The following is a 22,348-nucleotide window of genomic DNA, read 5'->3' on the forward strand; positions in this document are numbered from 1 at the left end:
TCCCCAGTGGCGCCGGATCTAGGAAAGGTTGTGCCTTTTGCTGAAAATCTGGGGTTGACAGGAGCTCATCTAACAGGCTGGAGGTGAGTGTAGATGAGCTCCCCGGCTCCTGGAGCAGTTGAGAGGTGCCTGGATGGCTTGCATCTGTGCTTGATTGGGAGGCCTCCGGGGTCACTAGCTTCGGAGGTGGAGGTGCCCCGTCTTTGGTTTCCCAAACCGCCCTGGCGACCTGGGGCTCCAGACCCACCACGGACTCCGGTGGGACGTGGGTGGTGCAAACACACCTTGCCCTTGTGACTCAGCTTGAGGGGGCCCAAGCTGTCCCACTGATCATGCACCCAGCAGGCCGCCATGCTGCAGATCCTCAGCCTGCTGGCATTTGTTTGGATGTGGAGGCCACCGAGGTGTCTGAGGGTGAGACAGTCCTACTTCCAGAGGAGCCAGGGCAGTGAACACAAAAATTCCCAAGTGCAATGGCAGGTTGAGAGATTCCTTCGGCCTGCACAGCCTGGCTGGGCTGGAGCGGGGGGTCGGCCCTTGCTCCCTGGCTCACGAAAACCCCCTGTGGGAGAGCCCCAGGCATGCAGGGTGTGTGTGGTGCAGAAAGCCCCGTTCCCCACACAGGCATGTGGGTGAACTCGATTGAGGAGGGAGGAGGATGACACCCACTGGGGGTGTTAATTAGTAACCACAGTGGCCTTAAAGAGCTCAAATGGAAGGAAGAATTGCACGTCTCTCACTTTAAGTAAACAGCTAGAAATGATTAAGCTTACTGAAGATGTAAAATTTTCATCGCTAGAGAGACATCAACATTTGGCTTCAAAACTTCAAAGGATGTGCTGACTGTCTTTGAGGACCACTGCAGTTGGTAACTTTCAGTTACAGCCAATGCTCATTGACCACTCTGAAAATCTCAGGGCTCTTAAGAATTATTCAAAATCTATTCTTTCTGTGCTCTAGAAATGGAACATCACAGTCTGAGTGACAACACAACTGTTAACAGTATGGTTTACTGAATATTTTAATCCCACTATTGAGACCTACTGCTCAGAAAAAAAAAAAAAAAAAAAAAAAACGAGTCCTTTAAAGGGATTGCTGCTTGGCCTGGTGCAGTGGCTCACACCTATAATCCCTGCACTTTGGGAGGCCGAGGTGGTTGGATCACCTGAGGTCAGAAGTTGGAGACCAGCCTGGCGAAGATTATGAAACCCCATGTCTAATAAAAATACAAAAAAATTAGCCGGGCATGGTGGTGGTACTTGTAATTTCAGCTACTTGGGAGGCTGACACAGAAGAATGGCTTGGACCCTGAAGGTGGAAGTTGCAGTGAGCCAAGACCACACCACTGCCCTCCATCCTGGGCAACAAGAGGGAAACTATATAAAGGAGAAAAAAAAATAAAAAGGAAAGAAAAGAAAAAAGGAAAAAGTATTGCTGCTTATTAATAATTCTCCTAGCTACCCAGAAGCTTAGATGGAGATGTACTTGGAAATTAATGTTATGTTCATGGCTGCTAATACAATATCTGTCCTTCAGCCTGTGGATCAAAGAGTGGTTTTGACTTTCAAGTGTTTTTATTAAATAATAAATGCATTTTGTAAAGGTATAGCTGTCATAGATAGTAATTTCTTTGATGAGTCTGGATAAACTGAATTGAAAACCTTTTGGAAAGGTTTCACCATTAATCCCTTCATGATATTTCAAACTCCTCCCACGAATCACAAATGTCCTTAATAGCAAATGCCATTAAGAACATTTGTGTTTGATGGGAGGAGGTTGAAATATCAACATTAACAGGAGTTTGGAAGAAGTTGATTCCAGCCCTCATGGATGACTTTGAGGGCTCAGGATGTCAGTGGAGGAAGTCCCTACACATGTGGTAGAAATCGCATGACAATCAGAATTAGAATTAGGGCCTTAAGATGAGATTAAATTGCTGTAAACTCATGATGAAACTTGAACAAGTGGGGAGTTGCTTCTTATGGATGAACAAAGAAAATATTTTCTTGAGATGGAATCTACTCCAGGTGGAGATGCTATGAACATTGTTGAAATAACAACAAAGGATTTAGAATATTCCATAAACCTAGTGAATAAAGCAGCAGCAGGGTTTGAGAGGGTTTACTCCAATTTTGAAGGAAGATCTACTGTGTATATAATGTTATCAAACAGCATCACATGCTACAGGGAAATCTTTTCTGAAAGGAACAAACTTCATTGTTTTAAGAAATTGACACAGGTACCCAAACTTCAGCAGCCCCCATACTGATCAGTCAGCAGCCATCAACACAGAGGCAAGACCCTCACTGTAGAGAAAAGAAAGAGGGATCAGACTGTTACTGTGTCTTTATAGAAAGAAAAGACATAAGAGACTCCATTTTGAAAAAGACTTGTACTTTAAACAATTGCTTTGGTGAGATGTTGTTAATTTGTAGCTTTGCCCCAGCCGCTTTGCCCCAGCCACTTTGCCCCCACCACTCAGACCCAACCTGGAGCTCATAAAAACATGCGTTGTATTAAATCAAGGTTTAAGGGATCTAGGGCTGTGCAGGACGTGCCTTGTTAACAAAATGTTTACAAGCAGTATACTTGGTAAAAGTCATCGCCATTCTCTAATCTTAATAAACGAGGGGCAAAATGCCCTGCAGAAAGCCGCAGGGACCTCTGCCCTTGAAAGCAGGATATTGTCCAAGGTTTCTCTCCATGTGAAAGTCTGAAATATGGCCTTATGGGATGAGAAAGACGTGACTGTCCCCCAGCCCGACACCCGTTAAGGGTCTGTGCTGAGGTGGATTAGTAAAAGAGGAAAGTCTCTTGCAGTTGAGATAGAGGAAGACCACTGTCTCCTGCCTGCCCCTGGGAACTGAATGTCTCATTATAAAACCCGATTGTACATTTGTTCAATTCTGAGATAGGAGAAAATCCGCCATATGATGCGAGGGCAGACATGTTTGCAGTAACGCTGCTTTGTTATTCTTTACTCCACTGAGATGTTTGGGTGGAGAGAAACATAAATCTGGCTTACGTGCACGGCCAGTCATAGTACCTTCCCTTGAACTTAATTGACATAGATTATTTTGCTCACACGTTTTTTGATGACCTTCTCCTTATTATCACCCTGCTCTCTTACTACATTCCTTTTTGCTGAAATAATGAAAATAATAAGCAATAAAGACTTCTCCTTATTATCACCCTGCTCTCCTACTACATTCCTTTTTGCTGAAATAATGAAAATAATAAGCAATAAAAACTTCTCCTTATTATCACCCTGCTCTCCTACTACATTCCTTTTTGCTCAAATAATGAAAATAATAAGCAATAAAAACTGAGGGAACTCAGAGGCCGGTGCCTGTGCAGGTCCTTGGTATGCTGAGTGCCGGTCCCCTGGGCCTACTATTGCTTCTCTATACTTTGTCTCTGTGTATTACTTATTTTCTCAGTCTCTCGTCCCACTTGACTAGAAATACCCACAAGTGTGGAGGAGCAGGCCACGCCTTCACTCACCAGCAAAAAGATTATGACTTGGTAAGGTTCAGATATTCATTAGTATTTTTCAGGAATGAGGTATTTTAAGTTAAGGTATGTACATGGATTTTTAGACATAATGTGATTACTAATTAATTAATAATTATTAAATACTCATTAGACTACAACACAGTTTAAGCATAACTTTTATAAGTACTGGGAAACAAAATGTTTATGTGATTAATTTGATTGTAACATTTGCCTTATTGTGGTTGTCTGGAACCAAACCTACACTATCTCTGAGTATTCTCTTCATGTCTAAAACACCAAAAGCAATGGCAACAAAAGCCAAAATTGACAAATGGGATCTAATTAAACTAAAGAGCTTCTGCACAGCAAAGGAAACTACCATCAGAGTGAACAGGCAACCTACAGAATGGGAGAAAATTTTCACAACCTACTCATCTGACAAAGGGCTAATATCCAGAATCTACAATGAACTCCAACAAATTTACAAGAAAAAAACAAACAACCCCATCAAAAAGTGGGCCAAGGACTTGAACAGACACTTCTCAAAAGAAGACATTTATGCAGCCAAAAAACACATGAAAAAATGCTCACCATCACTGGCCATCAGAGAAATGCAAATCAAAACAACAATGAGATACCATCTCACACCAGTTAGAATGGCAATCATTAAAAAGTCAGGAAACAACAGGTGTTGGAGAGGATGTGGAGAAATAGGAACACTTTTACACTGTTGGTGGGACTGCAAACTAGTTCAACCCTTGTGGAAGTCAGTGTGGCGATTCCTCAGGGATCTAGAACTAGAAATTCCATTTGAACCAGCCATCCCATTACTGGGTGTATACCCAAAGGACTATAAATCATGCTGCAATAAAGACACATGCACACGTATGTTTATTGGGGCATTATTCACAATAGAAAGTTTTCGGTTGTTCTTTGTTTTGAGAAGGGATTTCACTCTGTCACACAGGCCATAGTGCAGTGGCATGATCATAGCTCACTGCAGCCTCAAACTGCTGGGTGAAGTGATTGTTCTACCACAGCCTCCTGAGTAGCTGGGACTACAGGCATGCAGCACTATTCTTGGATATTTTTTTTTTTTTTTGAGATGGAGTCTCACTCTTTAGCCCAGGCCAGAGTGTAGTGGCTCTATCTCGGCTCACTGCAAGCTGCGCTTCCTGGATTCATACCATCCTCCTGCCTCAGCCTCCCGAGTAGCTGGGACTACAGGCGCCCACACCAGGCCCAGCTAATTTTCTGTATTTTTAGTAGAGATGGGGTTTCACCATGTTAGCCAGGATGGTCTCGATCTCCTGACTTCGTGATCCACCTGACTCAGCCTCCCAAAGTGCTGGGATGACAGTAATCAGCCACCGCGCCTGGCCTTTCTTTTCTTTCTAGTGGCACAAGCCCCATGGAGTGTGGTGCGTCTGATCTACGATGCTTTTGAACAGTGTAGAAAGTGTTGCTGTCTGTATTTAATTTTTTCCTACATGTATGGCCACGATCAATCACAAGATCAATAAGCCCTTCTCCTTATTCTACTTCCCTTTCTAGCAATGGAGAAATTTGATTGCATTTTTCCTGCCTACCGGCAGGAATGAGTCTGCTGTTTTCTTTTTAAACCTGAGGGGACTGAGCCTGAGGGCCTGGAGCGTGGCCACCCTCCCCCAACCCCCAACTGGTGATTGTGGTGGTGGTGGTGATGGTTTTGTGTTCCAGCTTCTGTTCTGTTGTTGTTGTTGTTGCTGATGCTGCTGCTGGTGCTGTCGTCGTTGTTTTGGTATTTTACAGACTTAGGGGGTGTACCTGCTTGTTTGTTAGATCAGCATACTACTGCCTCCGGATGTAGAAGTGGACCTCCAGTGTATCCGATACCCACGTGGCGAACGTTGTCTCTGACGGGCGATTTATTCATCCCTCATCCCCCTGTTGTTCTCCTCCTCCCTTTTGGAGTGTCTGTTATTTCCATCTTGATGACCGTGTGCGTACCCACTGTTTACCTCCCACTTTTAAGCAGAAGGCAGTTCACTGGGTACATACTTGCTTCCAGCTCTATCCATGTTGTGGGAAAAGACGTGAAATCACCCTTTTTTGTGCCTACACCATTAGATAATTTTAACTTTCTTGGTGATTGTTTTTCTTTTTTCTTTTATTTTCTTTCCTCCTCCTCCCCCTTTTTTTCATTTTTTTCAGCTGGGCTCTCCTACTTGTGTTGCTCAGTTGATCAGGTTGGTCTCCTGGCCTTGACACTTCTCCCCTCACATCCACCGCCTGGTTGTTGAAATGAGCATCTCTTGTAAAATGGAAAAGACAAAAAAAAAATAAAGAGAAAGACAAAAAGTATGGGGTGTTCGTTTCTGTTGCCGCCTCCCAGGGTGTACCTTGGACCCGATAGGAGGAGGGAGCTTGCCTGGGTGGGTTTTCTGTGCTAAATCCTCCCGGGGGCCTCCTTCCCTCTCCCCCTTGTCCCTGCTTCTCCCCCAGCCAAGGCTCCCACCGCCGCTGTGTGATTTTACATGGGAGAGGTATGGGAGAGGACTGATGCACCTTCCAGATCTATATCCTGCCAGACGTCTCTCGCTCAGCGTCCCCCACCAGCTGCCTGCCACCTTCCAGCGAGCTCTGAGGCTGATGCCCCGCCTCCGTTCATGTCCCACCACCCTCCCCCGGCTGGCCGTTGCCTGGTGACCCTAAGGGAATTGCGATGACGCTTTCTTTTTTCTTTTTTTAAAATTTTATTATTATTATACTTTAAGTTTTAGGATACATGTGCACAACATACCGGTTTGTTACACATGTATACGTGTGCCATGTTGTTGTGCTGCACCCATTAACTCGTCATTTAGAATTAGGTATATCTCCTAATGCTATCCTTCCCCCCTTCCCCCACCTCACAACAGTCCCCGGTGTGTGATGTTCCACTTCCTGTGTCCATGTGTTCTAATTGTTCAATTCCCACCTATGAGTGAGAACATGCGGTGTTTGGTTTTTTGTCCTTGAGATAGTTTGCTGAGAATGATGGTTTCCAGTTTCATCCATGTCCCTACAAAGGACATTAACTCATAATTTTTTATGGCTGCATAGTAGTCCATGGTGTCGAATCCTCCAGTGAAGAATTCCACCAGATGCCCCGGGTGGGCCGGATGGGATGAGACTGGACCACCCCAGACCATGCTGTTCTTGGGGGTATGTTGACCTACAGGGTGGACTGGCAGCCCCAGCATTGTAAAGGGTGTCCAGGTATGGAAATGTCACATAGGATGTCCTCCATCCCGTCAGCCTGCCTTCAGCTTCCTCAGGCATGAAGACAACTTCCCATCAGAACCTCTTTTCTTTCCTTTCTCCACCACACACATGAGATGCATGAGAGGGAGAAACAGCTCAATAGATACTGCTGAGCTTCATTTGTGGAATCTTCAGTCATCTACACACAGACAGGTGAATAGACAGGTGCCCAAATCAAACACCATTTCCGCGTCCTCATGGTGGGATTGGTCTCTCTCTGTCTCTCACACACACACACAATTTCCACATCTAGTTCACAAACCACACTAATTTACCCTTTTCACAGTACGCAGTCTGAGTAAAACCCACCCCACCCTCCACCCGGCGGTTGACAAAACTCCTTCTCTACAATTTATAAAAAAGATCATCTGGGCTGGGCACAGTGGCTCACGCCTGTCATTCCAGCACTGTGGGAGGCCAAGGTGGGTTGATCACTTGAGGCCAGGAATTCAAGACCAGGCTGGCCAACATAGTGAAACCCCATCTCTATGAAAAATAGAACAATTACCAGTTCTGGTGGCATAGGCTTGTAATCACAACTATTCAGGAGACTGAGGCAGGCGAGTTGCTTGAATTAGGGAGGCCGAGGTTGCAGTGAGCTGAGATCATGCCATGGCAATTATTGAGACAGTGCGAGACTCTGTCTCAATAATAATTATAATATTATTATAAGATTAGTTTTGCGTGGTAATACCTGCCTGTAGACACAGCTACTCGGGAGGCTGAGATAAGGAGAAGAACACTTGAGGCCCCAAAGTTCGAGTCTTCAGTCAGCTGTATCCTGGGCAGTCACCAGTCAAGGAAATATGCCCTTCCCTGTTTTCTTTTCTTTTCTTTTTCTTCTCTTTTCTTCTCTCTTCTCCTCCCTCCCTCCCTCCCTTTCTTTCTTTCTTTCTTTCCTTTTCTTTCTTTCTTTCTTTCCTTTCTTTCTTTCTTTCTTTCTTTCTTTAGTTCTTTCTTCTTTCTTTCTTTCTTTATTCTTTTTCTTTCTTTCTTTCTTTCTTTCTTTCTTTCTTCTTTCTTCTTTCTTTCTTTCATTGATTTTTTTTATTATTGATTGATTGATTGATTGATTTTGAGATGGAATCTCACTCTGGGCGAGGTGAGGCGAGGTGAAGTGCAATGCTTTGGAACCTGCAGCACCGCCTTCTGAAGCCCCATTCAAATGCACAAAGCCCTATTCCCTTCCTGGACTTGGAGCTGATGCCTTCCATTGCCTTGGGTTTCTCTCTATTCAGAAGCTTTTACAGGCACAACCCCACCCAGAGGCTGGCTACGGCTGAGGATTACGGGATGTGGTGGGGCTGGAAACTCTTTCCCCCATTGTTGCAAGCTCAGCCAAGATATCCCCCAACCCCCATCGCTTGCTCACCCTTTGAGATCCCCTCCCTCCACCACCTTGGAGGCTGACCTCTTACTTTAATTTCTGTCTTTCTTCCTTTCCTGCGTTTGAGGAGTGTGTGCAGGAATGAGGCTGTGTAGGGGGAGGGGACGTGGGGTGGGGACAGAGGGGAACGTCCTAAGGGTCGATTTAGTGTCATGCCTCTTTAACCGCCACCACCGAAGATGAAAGCAACAATCAGTTAAATACCGCGTGTTCTTATCCATAAGTGGGAACTTATAGATGAGAGTTCTTCGTGGGCAGAACGAGGGACACGAGAGACGCGGGAGCCTACTTGAGGGAGGTGGGGTGGAAGGAGAGACAGCTTCAGGAGAAACCAAAACAAAACGAAACATGAAAACTGTCGATTACTGCGCTCAGTGTCTGGGTGATGAAATCATCTGCACACTGAACCTCCCATCAGAAGTTTACCTATGTAACAATCTTGCACATGTATGTTTGAACAAAAAATGAAAGTTAGAGGAGAAAGAGAGAGAGAGGGAGAGAAGGAAAGAGAAAGAGAGAGAAGTGAAATGAAACACCACCTCCTTGACCTGAGTTGGGGGGTTTCCGGCCTTTTGGGGGAACATTCGGTGACAATGTAGTATTTGGGCCTGTTATTTCTTTTTTTCTTCATTTCTTTTTTTTGGACTGAGTCTCTCTCGCTCTGTCACCCAGGCTGCGGTGCAGTGGTGCTCTCTTGGCTCACTGAAACCTCTGCTTTCCGGCTTCCAGTGATTTTTCTTCTGTAGCTGGGATTACAGACACACACCTCGACAGACGGCTTATTTTTCTATTTTTAGTGGAGATGGGGTTTCTCCATGTTGGCCACGTTGGTATTGAACTCCTGACCTGAAGTGATTTGCCCTCCTGGGCCTCCCAAAGTGCTGGGACGACAGGCCTGAGCTGCAGGGATTTCAGCCTTTAAAAGCACCGGCCCTGCCACCTTTCACTGCAGCCCTTACACTCAGAATGACGTGTCCTCTCTGCCATAGGTTGACTCTTTGAGTCCCCTATGCCATTGCACTCCAGCCTGGGCAGCAAGACCGAAACTCCATCCCCCCACCTTCCCGTGCAAAAAATAAATAAATAAATAAAATATCTACACATGACCTATAAGTGCGTGTTCCCATGAGTGATTTCTAATAAATGGCACTGTATACTGAAAGCAGTGGCTCACGTCTGTCATCCCAGCACTTTGGGAGGCCGAGGTGGGTGGGTCACGAGGTCAGGAGTTCAAGACCAACCTAGCCAACATGGTGAAACCCCGTCTCTACTGAAAATACGAAACTGAGTCGGGCGCGCTGGGGCAGGCACCTGTAATCCCAGCTACTCGGGAGGTTGAGGCAGGAGAATCACTTGAATCTGGCAGGCGGAGGTTGCAGTGACCCGGGATGGCGCCACTGCACTACAGCCTGGACGACTGAGTGAGATTCAGTCTCTAAATAAATAAATAGAAAGAAAGAAAAGAAAAGAAAGAAAAGAAAAGAGAAGAGAAGAAAAGAAAAAAAGAAAAGAAAAGAAAACCAGAAAAGAAAGAGAAAATGAAAGAAAAGGCACTATATCGCTACTCGGCTAGGACTTTCTCTCTTTCTGTGTTTCTGTCTGTCTCTCTCTGTCTGTCTTTGTCTTTCTTTATCTGTCTCTTTCTCTGTCTGTCTCTTTCTTTCTCTCTATGTCTGTCTCTCTCTCTCTGCCTGTCTCACTGTGTCTGTCTTCTGTCTAACTCTCTTTCTCTGCTTATCTCTCTCTGTCTCCCTCCCTGTCTGTTTCTCTCTCTCTGTCTCTCTCTTTCTGTCTGTTTCTCTGTCTCTGTCTGTCGCTGTTTCTCTCTGTCTCTCTCTGTCTGTCTCTGTTTTTCTCTGTCTGTCTCTCTCTTTCTTTTTCTGAGTCTCTCTGTCTGTCTCTCTCACTCTCTCTCTCTCTCTCTGTGCCTATCTTGTCTTACTGTCTTTCTCTACCCATCTGTCTCTCTCTCTGTCTGTCCCTCTTCCTCCCTTTCTGTCTCTCTCTCTCTCTCTCTCACTCTCTGCTTGTCTGTCTCTCTTTCTGTCTGTTTCTGTCTCTCTGTTTCATCTCTGTCAGTCTCTCTTTCTGTCTGTCTCTCTCTGCCTGTCTCTCTCACTGTGTCTGTCTTCTGTCTTGCTGTCTTTCTCTGCCTGTCTGTCTCTGTCTCTGCCTGCCTTTCTGTTCTCTCTCACTCTGTCTCTCTTTCTGTCTGTTTCTCTCTGTCTGTCTCTGTCTGTCTCTTTCTCTGTCTGTCTGTCTCTCTCTCTTTTTTTTTTCACATGGAGTCTCACTGTGTTGCCAAGGCTAGAGTGCAGTGGCACCATCTTGGCTCACTGCAAACTCCACCTCCCAGGTTCACGCCATTCTCCTGCCTCCCGAGTAACTGGGAGTATAGGCGCCCACCACCAAGCCCGACTAATTTTTTGTATTTTTAGTAAAGACGGGATTTCACCTAGTTAGCCAGTATGGTCTTGATCTCCTGACCTCGTGATCCACCCGCCTCAGCCTCCCAAAGTACTGGGATGACAGGAATGAGCCACCGGGCCCGGCCTGTCTCTCTCTTTCTTTCTTTCCTCTCTCTCTCTCTCTGTGTGCCTATATTCTGTCTTACTCTCTTCTCTGCCTGTCGGTCTCTCTCTCTGACTGTCTCTCTCCCTCCCTGTCTTTTTGTCTCTCTCTGTCTCTCTCACTCTCGCTCTCTCTGTCTCTCTCTCTTGCTGTTTCTCTCTGTCCGTCTCTGTCTGTCTCTTTCTCTGTCTGTCTGTCTCTTTCTTTCTCTCTGTCTCTGTCTCTCTCTCCCTCTGCCTGTCTCTCTCACTGTGTCTCTCTTCTGTCTTACTCTCTTTCTCTGCCTGCCTGTATCTCTCTCCCTCTCTCTTTCTGTTTCTCTCTATATATCTCTCACTCTCTCCGTCTCTCTCTGACTGTTTCTCTCTGTCTCTGTCTTTCTCGGTCTGTCTCTGTCTCTCTCTCTCCCTGTCTGTCTGCTTCTGTCTCTGTCTCTATCTCTGTCTCTCTCTTTCTGTTTCTCTCTGTCCATCTCTGTCTTTCTCTGTCTGTCTCTTTCTCTCTGTCTCTTTCTCTCTCTCTCTGCTTTTCTCTCTCACTGTGCCTGTCTTCTGTTTTACTCTCTTTCTCTGCCTGTCTGTCTGTCTCTCTCTCCCTCCCTTTCTCTCTCTCTATCTCTCTCTTTCTATTTCTCTCTGTCTGTCTCTGTGTGTTTGTCTGTTTCTCTTTCTCTGTCTCTCTGTTTCCTCTCCATCTGTCTCTGTCTGTCTCTCTCTTGGTCTCTCTCCCTCCCTGTCTGTCTGTTTCTCTCTGTCTCTGTCTCTCTCTCTTTCTGTCTGTTTCTCTCTGTCTCTCTCTGTCCATCTCTGTCTTTCTATGTCTGTCTCTTTCTCTGTCAGTCTGTCAGACCCCCCAAGACCGAGAGGGCCCTGCCCCTTCCATGAAAGTCAGAAGGGCCTGCTTAAAGAGGCCGAGTAGGAATCCAGACAGACGGGCCTTGCTACACTTCACCACTCGGTGTATGATTTTGGGAGGTCGAGGCCAGGTCCCCACTTGGATGGAAGGGGCATTTTCAGACTTTTCTCTCTGTCACGTGTGGCGTCCCTACTTCTCGTATTTCCCTGATAAGCTCCTTGACTCAAAAATACATGGATAAGGCCGGGCATGGTGGCTCACGTCTGTCATCCCAGAACTTCCGGAGGCCGAGGCAGGGGATCACGTGAGGTTGGGAGTTCGAGACCAGCCTTGCCACCACGGTAAAACCCCGTCTCTACTAGAAATACTAAACTGAGTCGGGCATGGTGGGGTATGCTCCTGTAATGCCAGCTACTCGGGAGGCTGAGGTGGGAGAATCACTTGAACCTGGGAGGCGGAGACTGCAGTGAGCCGAGATTGTGTCACTGCACTACAGCCCGGGCTGTAGAGTGAGTAGGACTCTGTCTCTAAACAAATAAATAAATAAATAAATAAATAAATAAATAAATAAATAAATGCATTCTTTTCCATGCTGACTGACACTTGCAGGTATCGGTTGTCTTCGGGCATCATCTAGTGGCCACTGTTATTGAAAGTCTAGGTGACATGGAGGGAGGTCTTGCTTACTTCACTGAGCCTGGGCAACGGGTTTCTCTCTCTCCCTTCTGGAGGTCCCTGCCTCTCTCCCTAGTTGCCTAGGGAACCTCCGCCCTGGTGGGGGCCCTATTGTTCTTTGATCAGCGCTTTAGTTTTCTTTGTGTGCTGGTTCTTTCATGCGCATAGACTCTTCTACTTGGGTTTTAGGAGGGGTCACTTTAATTTTCAAGTCGCCCCCCGGCTCCCCCCACTACCCACGTCCCATTACCTTCATTTAGTGAGTCAGTTAGGCGGGTTCCCCCCAAACCCCCCACCCCCCACCTCCCAACACCCTGCTTGGAAACCTTCCGGAGCCACCCTGGTATGCCTCCGTCTTCTCTCCCCTTCCCCCACCCCTTACCGGCGATCTCATCCTTGCCAGGCTGACATTTGCAACGGTGGGCATCAGGCCTCACTCAGTGGCCACCGTTTTTGAAGATGGTGGTGGCACGGTCCCACTTCCCTGGAGGCAGCTCGGGCCGATGGCATAGCCCTTGACCCGCGTGGCAAGCGGGCGTGTCTGCTGTTGTGGGTTTTTTTCCCCCCACTTCCCTCCTCAGGCCTCCCTCCCTAGGAAAGCTTCACCCTGGCTGGGTCTCCATCACCTTTTATCATGATGTTTTAGTTTCTCCGCCCTCCAGCCAGTATAGTTTCACAATGGGAATGGCGTCACAGCTCTAGTCTGGGCATTCTTCGTATTTGCCCATAATAGAAACGTTTTCTGAAAACTAATACTTTGCTCACTTAAGATTTCCAGGGACGGTGCCTTGGCCCGTGTTTGTTGTTTTGTTTTGTCTTGTTCGTGTTTTTCCTTTTTCGTATGTATTTATTTTCAGGTGAAGTAGAAATCCCCAATTTTCAGGAAGACGTATCTTTTCCCCAAGACATGTTAGCTGCTGTTTTCTCCTGTTGTTAACTAGCGCTTTTGTGAATCTCTCAACGTGTAATGAGAGCCGGTTGATATTTACTTCAGAACATCTTATTTTCTTGAAATCCATAAGCGAATGCTGCTGCTGCTCTTGCTACTGCTGCTCTTGTTGCTGTTGTTGTTGTTTTCAAAGCACACCCCGGCCACCCTTTACGGAATCAAATGCGTTATAAAATATGTGTAATTATTTCCTGACCACGCCATTCCTCCTCCTCTCTCTGTCTCTCAGTCTCTCTTTCTCTGTCTCTCTCTCTCTGCCTGTCTATTTTTTCTCTCTCTCTCCTTGCCTGTCTCTCTCACTGTGTCTGTCCTCTGTCTTACTCCCTTTTTTTGCCTTTCTGTCTCTCTCTCTCTGCCTGTCTGTCTGTCTCTCTCTCTCCCTGTCTGTCTGTTTCTGTCTGTCCGTCTCTGTCTTTATCTCTGTCTGTCTCTTTCTTTCTCTCTGTCTCTCTGTCTCTGTGTGTCTCTCTCTCTGCCTGACTCTCTCATGGTGTCTGTCTTCTTTCTTTCTTTCTCTGCCTGCCTCTCTCTCTCTCTCTTTCTCTCTCTCTGTCTCTCTCTGTCCGTCTCATCTTTCTCTGTCTGTCTCTTTGTCTGTCTGTCTGTATCTCTCTTTCTTTCTTTTTCTCGTTGTCTCTGTCTCTCTCTCTCTGTCTCTCTCACTGTGTCTGTCTTCTGTCTTATTCTCTTTCTCTGGCTGTCTGTCAGTGTCTCTCTCTCTCTCTCCCTGTCTGTCTGTCTCTCTCTCTCCCTGTCTGTCTGTTTTTTTCTCTCTCTTTGCCTGTCTGTCTCTCTGTCTCTGTCTCTCTGTCTCTCTCTCTCTCTGTCTGTCTTCTGTCTTACTGTCTTTCTCTTCCTGTCTGTCTCTCTCTCCTTGTCTGTTTCTCTCTGTCTCTGTCTCTGTCTGTCTCTCTCTCTGTTTCTGTCTCTCCCTCTGTCTGTCTCTTTCCCTCTCTGTCTCTTTCCCTCTGTCTGTCTCTCTCTTTCTTTCTCTCTGTCTCTCCAACTGTCTCTGTCTCTGTGTGTGCGTGTGTCTGCTTTCTGTCTTACTCTCTTTCCCTGCCTGTCTGTCTGCCTGTCGGTCTGTCTCTCTCTCTGTCTATCTCTCTCTCTTTCTGTCTCTGTCTCTCTTTCAGTTTCTCTCTGTCTCTTTCCATCTGTGTCTTTCTCTGTGTTTTTATCTCTCTGTCTCTCTCTGTCTTTCTCTCTTTGTGTATCTTTGTGTCTCTCTGTCTGTCTCTATGTCTCTGTCTCTGTGTCTCTCTCTCTCTCTTGCTCGCTCACTCTCTGGCTCTCTCTATCCCCCGCCCTCTCTTTCTTGGCAAAATAAGTTCAAGTACATCTAATCTAATCCATTACCACGGCCTGAAATCTTAATTTTAGACATCCCAGATTTGATCTCCCTACAAAATGCTGTACAGAACTGGAGAGTTGATTTCTGGACTTGGACACCTCTTAGATACTACATATTAATAAAGATCCAACCCTAAAATCTGGGGTTGCATCTAGCTCGACTGTCTCAAAAAATCATACCTCTGTTCACCTAGGATGCTGGGAGGGTTTTCTCCATGTGAATCTGCTCATGTCCTTCATGACCTATGACCAAGTTCTGTCCGTTCTGTCTGAAATATGTATCTGCAAACACTTCTCTCCATTTCCACAACTACCCATGGCCCATTGTGGAACCACTGGCTCTTCGAAAAAAAATCCCAGAAGCGGCTTTGGCTTTTTGGCTAGGAGGTCTAAACCTGCTGAGAACTTTCCTGACCAGGATTCTGTGTGAACAAAAGTGCTTCTGCTGGAAGCTGGGATCCTCGGTACCATGCTTGCTAGCACTGGATGAGTCTCTGGAAGGACACACGGGACTCCACAAAGCTGACCTGTCCCACCGAGGTCAAATGGATACCTCTGCATTGGCCCGAGGCCTCCAACTTACATCACTGTCACCAACCATTACCTTCAGCATCCTTGTGAGCCTGCCCAAGGTCCCGACTCTGGGGAGACTCTTGGGAGCATGGCCTTCCTCGGCGAAAGTCCAAAGGGATGGTGACTTCCACCCACAAGGTCCCCAGTGAACTGCAAAGATGTGGAGCGTAGGTCAGAGAGGGGACCAGGAGGGGAGACGTCCTGACAGGCAATGAGTTCCCTAGGCTCTGGCCACCCCACTCATGTTCCACGTACTGGGCACCCACGTGACACCACCACTTTATCCCCTCCTCTGTCCACAGCCGCCCCAACCCCACCCCACAACCCAGGCACACACACTGGAGGTTACAAAACCACACGGCCTGAATAGAGCCTGACGGAGCGAGAGCTCATTTCACGAAGCGGGGGGGTGGGTTGGGGTGGGGTGGGGTGGGGGCTGGGGGTCTGTAGAGAGCCCGATTCTCCCTCATGGGTGGCTACAGGATACAAATGAATATCACTTCTTGGGCAGAGGGGATTCTTTAGGCCGTCACGTTTGCCATCAACGTTTGCAGGACTGTCTCTCAAACCCTTCCTTGAGGCCACAAAATAGGTTCAACCCCACTCATCAACGTTTTCCCGGGTACTGGATGTATCCTGTCAAGAGACCTGAACCTGACACGTTGAGTTAAACACTTTTATTGGCTTTCTGTGTTTGTTTGCTTCTGAGAGGGAGTCTTGCTCTGTCCCCTCATGGCTGGAGTACAGTGGCGTGATCTCAGCTCACTGCAACCTCTGTCTCCTGGGTTAGAGTGATTCTCCTGCCTCAGCACAACCACGCCTGGCTCATTTTTTTATTTTTAGTAGACACGGGATTTGACCCTGTTTCATTGGTTTTCACTGGAGATTCTAGATTTGAGTCACACCTCATTGTGTGCCATATAATGACTTCTTTTTTTTTTTTAAAGCACAATATATCTGCTTTATTTGAGTGGCTTTGTATATCGTTATAATTGTGTTATAGATGAAGAAAAGGTATTAAACATGGTGCTAATGATAGTAAAAGTGAAAATAAAAGAAAGGCTATCTATTTTGTAGATAGAATAAAGTTGCTCAGTATTTAGAGTTACCTAAATACGTCAGCATTTAAACTCCTCCTACTAAAAGCTTGCCAGTCTGAATAATCCTCCTTTAAACACAATTTTGATATGGATAAGGTTTTTAAGAATGTGACTCCTGTGGAATAGCTGGACAGACAATACACATTTAAAAAAGAACAGCACAAGGATCCACCAGACTTGGGAAAAAATCAAAAACAACAAAAGCCTTATGAAGAACTGAGTTCTTAAAATATTATGGAGAACATAGCTATCGGAAGAGATGGCAATATTGGCAAGTTGATTTTTACATTGGTCAGCAATAGCTAGCACTATTTTTCTGGCAATCTTTCAGGCACTGCAACTACTACTGCAAAATGATATATAATCCATTAAACAACATAATCACAAATAAAAAATATTTTAGTAATATAATGCTTCAGATTTAGAAGCAAATCAAGTGTTAAAACTCAACTGCTATAATAACTAACCCCAAAGAGAACTGTATCTGACAAAAAAGCTTCTGCAGAGTTACTACTTCAGAATTATACTTTCTCTTGATATTTATTTTATTTTATTTTATTTTATTTTTATTTTTATTTTTTCTTGAGATGGCGTCTCACTCTGTCGCCCAGGCTGGAGTGCAATGGCATAATCTTGGCTCACTGCAACCTCCACTTCCCAGGTTCAAGCGATTATCCTTCCTCAGCCTCCTGAGTAGCTGGGACTACAGGAGCCTGCCACCATGCCCAGCTAATTTTTATACTTTTAATATAGGCGGCGTTTCACCATATGGTCTCGATCTGTTGACGTTGCTATCTGCCTGCCTTGGCCTCCCAAAGTGCTGGGATGACAGGCATGAGCCACAATGCCTTGCCTTCTCTTGATATTTAAACTTTTAAGTCAGTCCAGAGAAATACAATAAATGTCAACAGTAAGTATGGTGTTGAGGCAGAAGTAGGACCAAACTTTTTCATATTTTATTCAGTTGATAACAATATGACCTGGGTAGAAATTTTCTATGTGTCTACTTATACACAAATACAAAAAAGTAAAACAGAGATACTGCTAAATAAAGGATACATTAAGTTCTTAATAGTAACTCAATAAACTGGAACATTGTCAAAAAGCAGCTAGTGAACTTTTTCAGTGTTTTTTTTCCATTATCCAATATGTGAATTATGCTATTCCTTTCCAATTTCCCAAGCACTTTTTGTCCCAATCACCATTTTTGTGTTCAAGGAAAAAGTAACAAATCAGGTAACAAAACTAAACAAGCAAACAAACAAAACACAACTACAGTATCTGCAAAAGTTTTGTAGAAGACTGAAACTGTTGAGTATAAGCATCTCGTATTCTATTATCATTAGTTAACTGAAGAGTTTGTTAAAGACATACATTTCATAAAAAAAGTTAGTTTGAAGTTATTGACCAGTATGTACCATTCCTAAGTATTAGTAACCAAATTCATGACAATAAAGAGCTATCTAACAAGAAAAATTAGTGACTACTGGCACCATCAACAAGAATTTGTCTTTACAATTCATTACCACTTACCATGCATTGTAATGTCTAGGATTGACTCTGATAGCATTTTGAAAACAAGCTAATGCTTTGTCCAATTCTTCAGTTAAGACAAACTCTCGCCCCAATAAAGTATAGGCATAGGCATAATTTGGATCCACTTGGATAGCTCTCTGGAAGAATTTAATTGCAATTTACCTTCCAATTTGGCACAGTACCCAACCAGTATTGAAGTGGTGAGAAGGTAGATGGCTCAAAATATTTATAGCTTCATTGCAGTGGTATGAACATAAAGCTAAATAACCTTTCCCCCTTTCACGAAGAAGGCTCATCAAGCCTTCTGCTGCTGCTTTTTGTAGATTAAAAGCCTGAATCTGAGGTGTGATTGTGGATATTTCCTCTTCTGAATTGATGGAAGAGTCCAATTTTGTAATTTCCAGGTTGTCATTTATATTAGATTGAGTTATTCCTCCTTTATTAGTTTTACTTTTTGTTTTTCTGTTTGGGATTTTAGGTGGAAACTTCATTTTTAATTTCTCCCTATTCTCCTTGGTGTGGAACTGTCACTAGTAAAGAGTCATGAACTTTTTGATGCAGTGCATTTGGGGGAGATGTCATAGTGGGTCTCATTACCTGAGGTGTTGTAGTTATTTATGGACCAGAACTTTCTGTTAGTGAAAGAATTGGAGTTACCTCTCGGCTATTTCCACTCTGCGTTAAGACAGACTTTGCTCCAGTTTGGCCAATTCTGGCAACAGACTTTTTTGAAGGGGCTCCGGTGGATGGCACATCAATTACAGAAAGTGTATTAGTGTAGTTTTGTAAATAAGATCCATCTCCAGGACTTGGGGTTTCTAATGGCAAAATCCCAAAACTTGGGGTAAATGGACTAAGAGCTGCTGGTCCTGTTAATAAACTTAGACCAGTTTTTGGTTTATTTTGAACCTGTTTAGATAATATGGAAGTTCCTGTTCCCAGTGGGATAGTTTCAGGTGAAATTACAGCTGAATCAATAAAAGACACTGGGGAATCTGTATTAAAGGAGTACTTTGAATTGGAAGATTCTAAATTGACTCTGTTTAATTCAATTGTGTCCTGGGGTGTTTCCATAAGAATGGTCTCAGGCTGTCTGTGACATAAACTGTGATTAGGTACTTGTGTTGTGCAAGAGTTGGGCAGACAGTTGCTAAATTTCTGTAAAGATGTGAATTTAAATGTTTGGTCAGGATCTGGCTTTTCACCTATTTCACATAATGATTCAAAGGGATACCAGAGGAAAGGATTAAAACTAAGTATCTTTTGGTAACATTCTTATCCTTTGGCAAGCTGATCTGTCTTGCAATATACACGTCCCAACAATGGAAGGGGAAAGCAAACTGAATCACCAAACTCAGTAACAATATCATCATGGCTTTTCTGCTTATTAAACACTCCACCAGATAAGATTTGTTCCCAGTCTGCAAGGTTACTGAGATCAACACAACATTTTGCAAGCAGGTATTTGCATTGTGGTGTAGGACAACTGTGTCTTTTCAAGAGTCTATATGCTTTATAGGCCTTTCCTGGGAGGTAAGAACAGGTCGCCATTAAAAACAAGGCTTCTTCTGAGTGTACTTCTGCATAAAGGCGTTCTGTGAGGAAAACCCCATCACGGTAAGCATAGTGGTTTAGTGCTTGCCATATAGCAGCCTGGAAGGGTTCCTGCAGCACTGTCATCCTCGAGGCAAAGGCCCAATTTCTGCAGTGCCTCAGGAAACCCCCACACCACCCACCACCCTCACCCCTGTAGCGGCTCTGGCCCAGCCAGCCTCGGCTCATTTAAATTCACCAGTTACCGGGGGATGGGGGTGGCCGAGCCAGAATGACTTCTTTATCCTGCTGACTCTGGAAAGCCCGGCCCCTTGTGATCCATTGCAAAGCGAAAGTCACCTCATGTTTGGGAAACAGATCCACTCCCAAGTTCAGTGGAGGGATGTGGCATGTAGGACGAAGGACTCTCTTCCTTCTGATTTGGTCTGCACAGCGGGGCCTAGGTCTGGAGTCCCCTCTGTGAGGACGGCTGACTCCCTCTACCTTGGGTTCCATTGGCCCCACCCTGGGACATGGGCCTTGGCAGATTCTGGCCCTTCCTGGCCCTTAAGTTGCTGTCAGAAACCCCATCTCGTGTTCGGATGCCCCGAATAACTGTGGCTCGTGCCTCTCTGGAAACATTGGAAATCTCTCCTCTACACATGGTCACCTAAAACACCAGGAGCTCGGGACACACGTCTGCCATCCACCTCACTGCTTTGGGGAGACAATGCTGAGAGTCTCTTGCCAAATCTCTCTTGACTTGAGTTCTTCATGGGTGTGTGGTTAAGACGTAGTGAGACCAGATGTATTAATTCAGGCCGGGTGCTGGTGGCTCACACCTGTAACCCCAACACTTTGGGAGGCCGAGGCTGTAGGATCCCTTGAGGAATAGCCTAACCCTGCAGCGGTTGAGGCTGCAGTGTGTGAGCCATAATGGTGTAATTTGGATCCAGCAGTTTTCTAAACAGTCATTTCGTAGAATCTGCAAAGAGATATTTCTGAGCCCATTGAGGCCTACAGTGAAAAGGGAAATATTTTCAAATAAAAAGAAAACAGAAGCTTTCTGAGGAACTTCTTTTTGATGTGTGTATTCATCTCACAGTGTTGAAACTTTTTTTATTGAGCAGTTTGGAAACAGTCTTTTTGTAAAATCTGCAAAGGGATATTTCTTAGCCATTTGAGACCTAAGGTGAAAAAGAGATATCTTCACATAAAAACTAGACAGAAGCATTCTGAGAAAGTTCTTTCTGATGTGTGCATTCATCTCACAGAGTTGAACCTTTCTTTTGTTTGAGCAGTTTGGAAACAGTCTTTTTTTAAAATATGCAAATGGATATTTGTGAGCCCTTCACAGCCTATGATGAAACAGGAAATACCTTGACATAAAAACCAGACAGAATCTTTCTGAGAAAATGCTTTGCAATGTGTGCTTTCATCTCACAGAGTTGAACTTTTCTTTAGATTGAGCAGTTTCTAAACAGGCTTTTTGTAGAATCCACAAATGGAAATTTGCAGCGCTTTTAGGCCTATGGTGAAAACGGAAATATTTTCACAAAAACACTAAAAAGCAGCTTTCTGAGAATCTTCCTTGTGATGCCTGGATTCATATCACAGAGCAGAACCTTTCTTTTGATTGAGCAGATTGGAAACAGTATTTTTGTACAATCTGCAAATGGATATTTCTGAGCCGTTTGATGCCTGTAGTGAAAAAGAATTATCTTCACATAAAAACTAGACAGAATCATTCTGAGAAACTTCTTCCTTATGTGTGCATTCATCTCACAGAGTTGAACCTTTCTTTTCATGGAGCGGTTTGGAAACAGTCTTTTTGTAGTATCTGCAGAGGGATAATTGTGAATGCTTTAAGGACTATGGTGAAAAAGGAAATATCTTCACAAAAAAACTAGACAGAAGCATTCTGAGAAACTTCTTTTTTATGTGTGCATTCATCTCACACAGATGAATCTTTCTTTTCATTGATCAGTATGGAAAGAGTCTTTTGGTTCAATCTGCAAAGGGATATTTCTGAGCAGTTTGAGGCCTATGGTGAAAAAGTAATATCTTCACAGAAAAAGTAGACAGAAGCATTCTGAGAAACTTCTTTTTTATGTGTGCATTCACCTCACAGGGTTGAAACTTTCATTTCATTGAGAAGTTCAGAAACACTCTTTTTGTAGAATCTGAAAGGAATATTTTTGAGTCCATTGAGGCCTGTGGTGAAATAGGAAATATCTTTACATAAAAACTAGACAGAAGCTTTCTGAGAAACTTCTTTGTGATGTGTGCTTTCATCTCACAGAGTTGAGCCTATCTTTTGATTTAGCAGATTGGAAACCGTCCTTTTGTTGTATCTGCAGAGGGATATTTGTGAACGGTTTGAGGCCTATGGTGAAAAAGGAAATACCTTCACATACAAAGTAGACAGAAGCATTCTGGGAAACTTCTCTGTGATGTGTGCATTCAACTCACAGAGGTGAAACTTTCTTTAGATTGAGCAGTTTGGAAATGTTCTTTTTTAGAATCTGCAAAGGGATATTTCTGAGCCCATTGAGGTCTAGGATGAAAAAGAAATATCTTCACATAAAACTGGATAGATGCATTCTGAGAAACTTCTTTGTGATGTCTCCATTCATCTCACAGAGTTGAACCTTTCTTTGGATTGGGCAGTTTGGAAACAGTCTTTTTGAAGAATCTGCAAAAAATATTTGTGAGCTCTTTATGGCCTATGGTGAAATAGGAAATATCTTCACATAAAAACTAGACAGAAGCTTTCTGAGAATCTACCTTGTGATGTGTGCTTTCATCTCACAGAGTTGAACCTTTCTTTTGAATGAGCAGTTTGGAAACACTCTTTTTGTAGAGTCTGTAGATGGATATTTGGAGTACTTTGTGACCCATGGTGAAAAAGGAAATATCTTCACATAAAAACCAGACAGGAGAATTCTGAGAAACTTCTTTGTGATGGGTGTATTCATCTCACAGAGTTGAACATTTCTTTGGATGCAGCAGTTTGGAAACAGTCTTTTTGTAGTA

The sequence above is a fragment of the Pongo pygmaeus genome, chromosome 22, assembly GCF_028885625.2.
Source record: "Pongo pygmaeus isolate AG05252 chromosome 22, NHGRI_mPonPyg2-v2.0_pri, whole genome shotgun sequence".
Classification (NCBI taxonomy): Eukaryota; Metazoa; Chordata; class Mammalia; order Primates; family Hominidae; genus Pongo; species Pongo pygmaeus.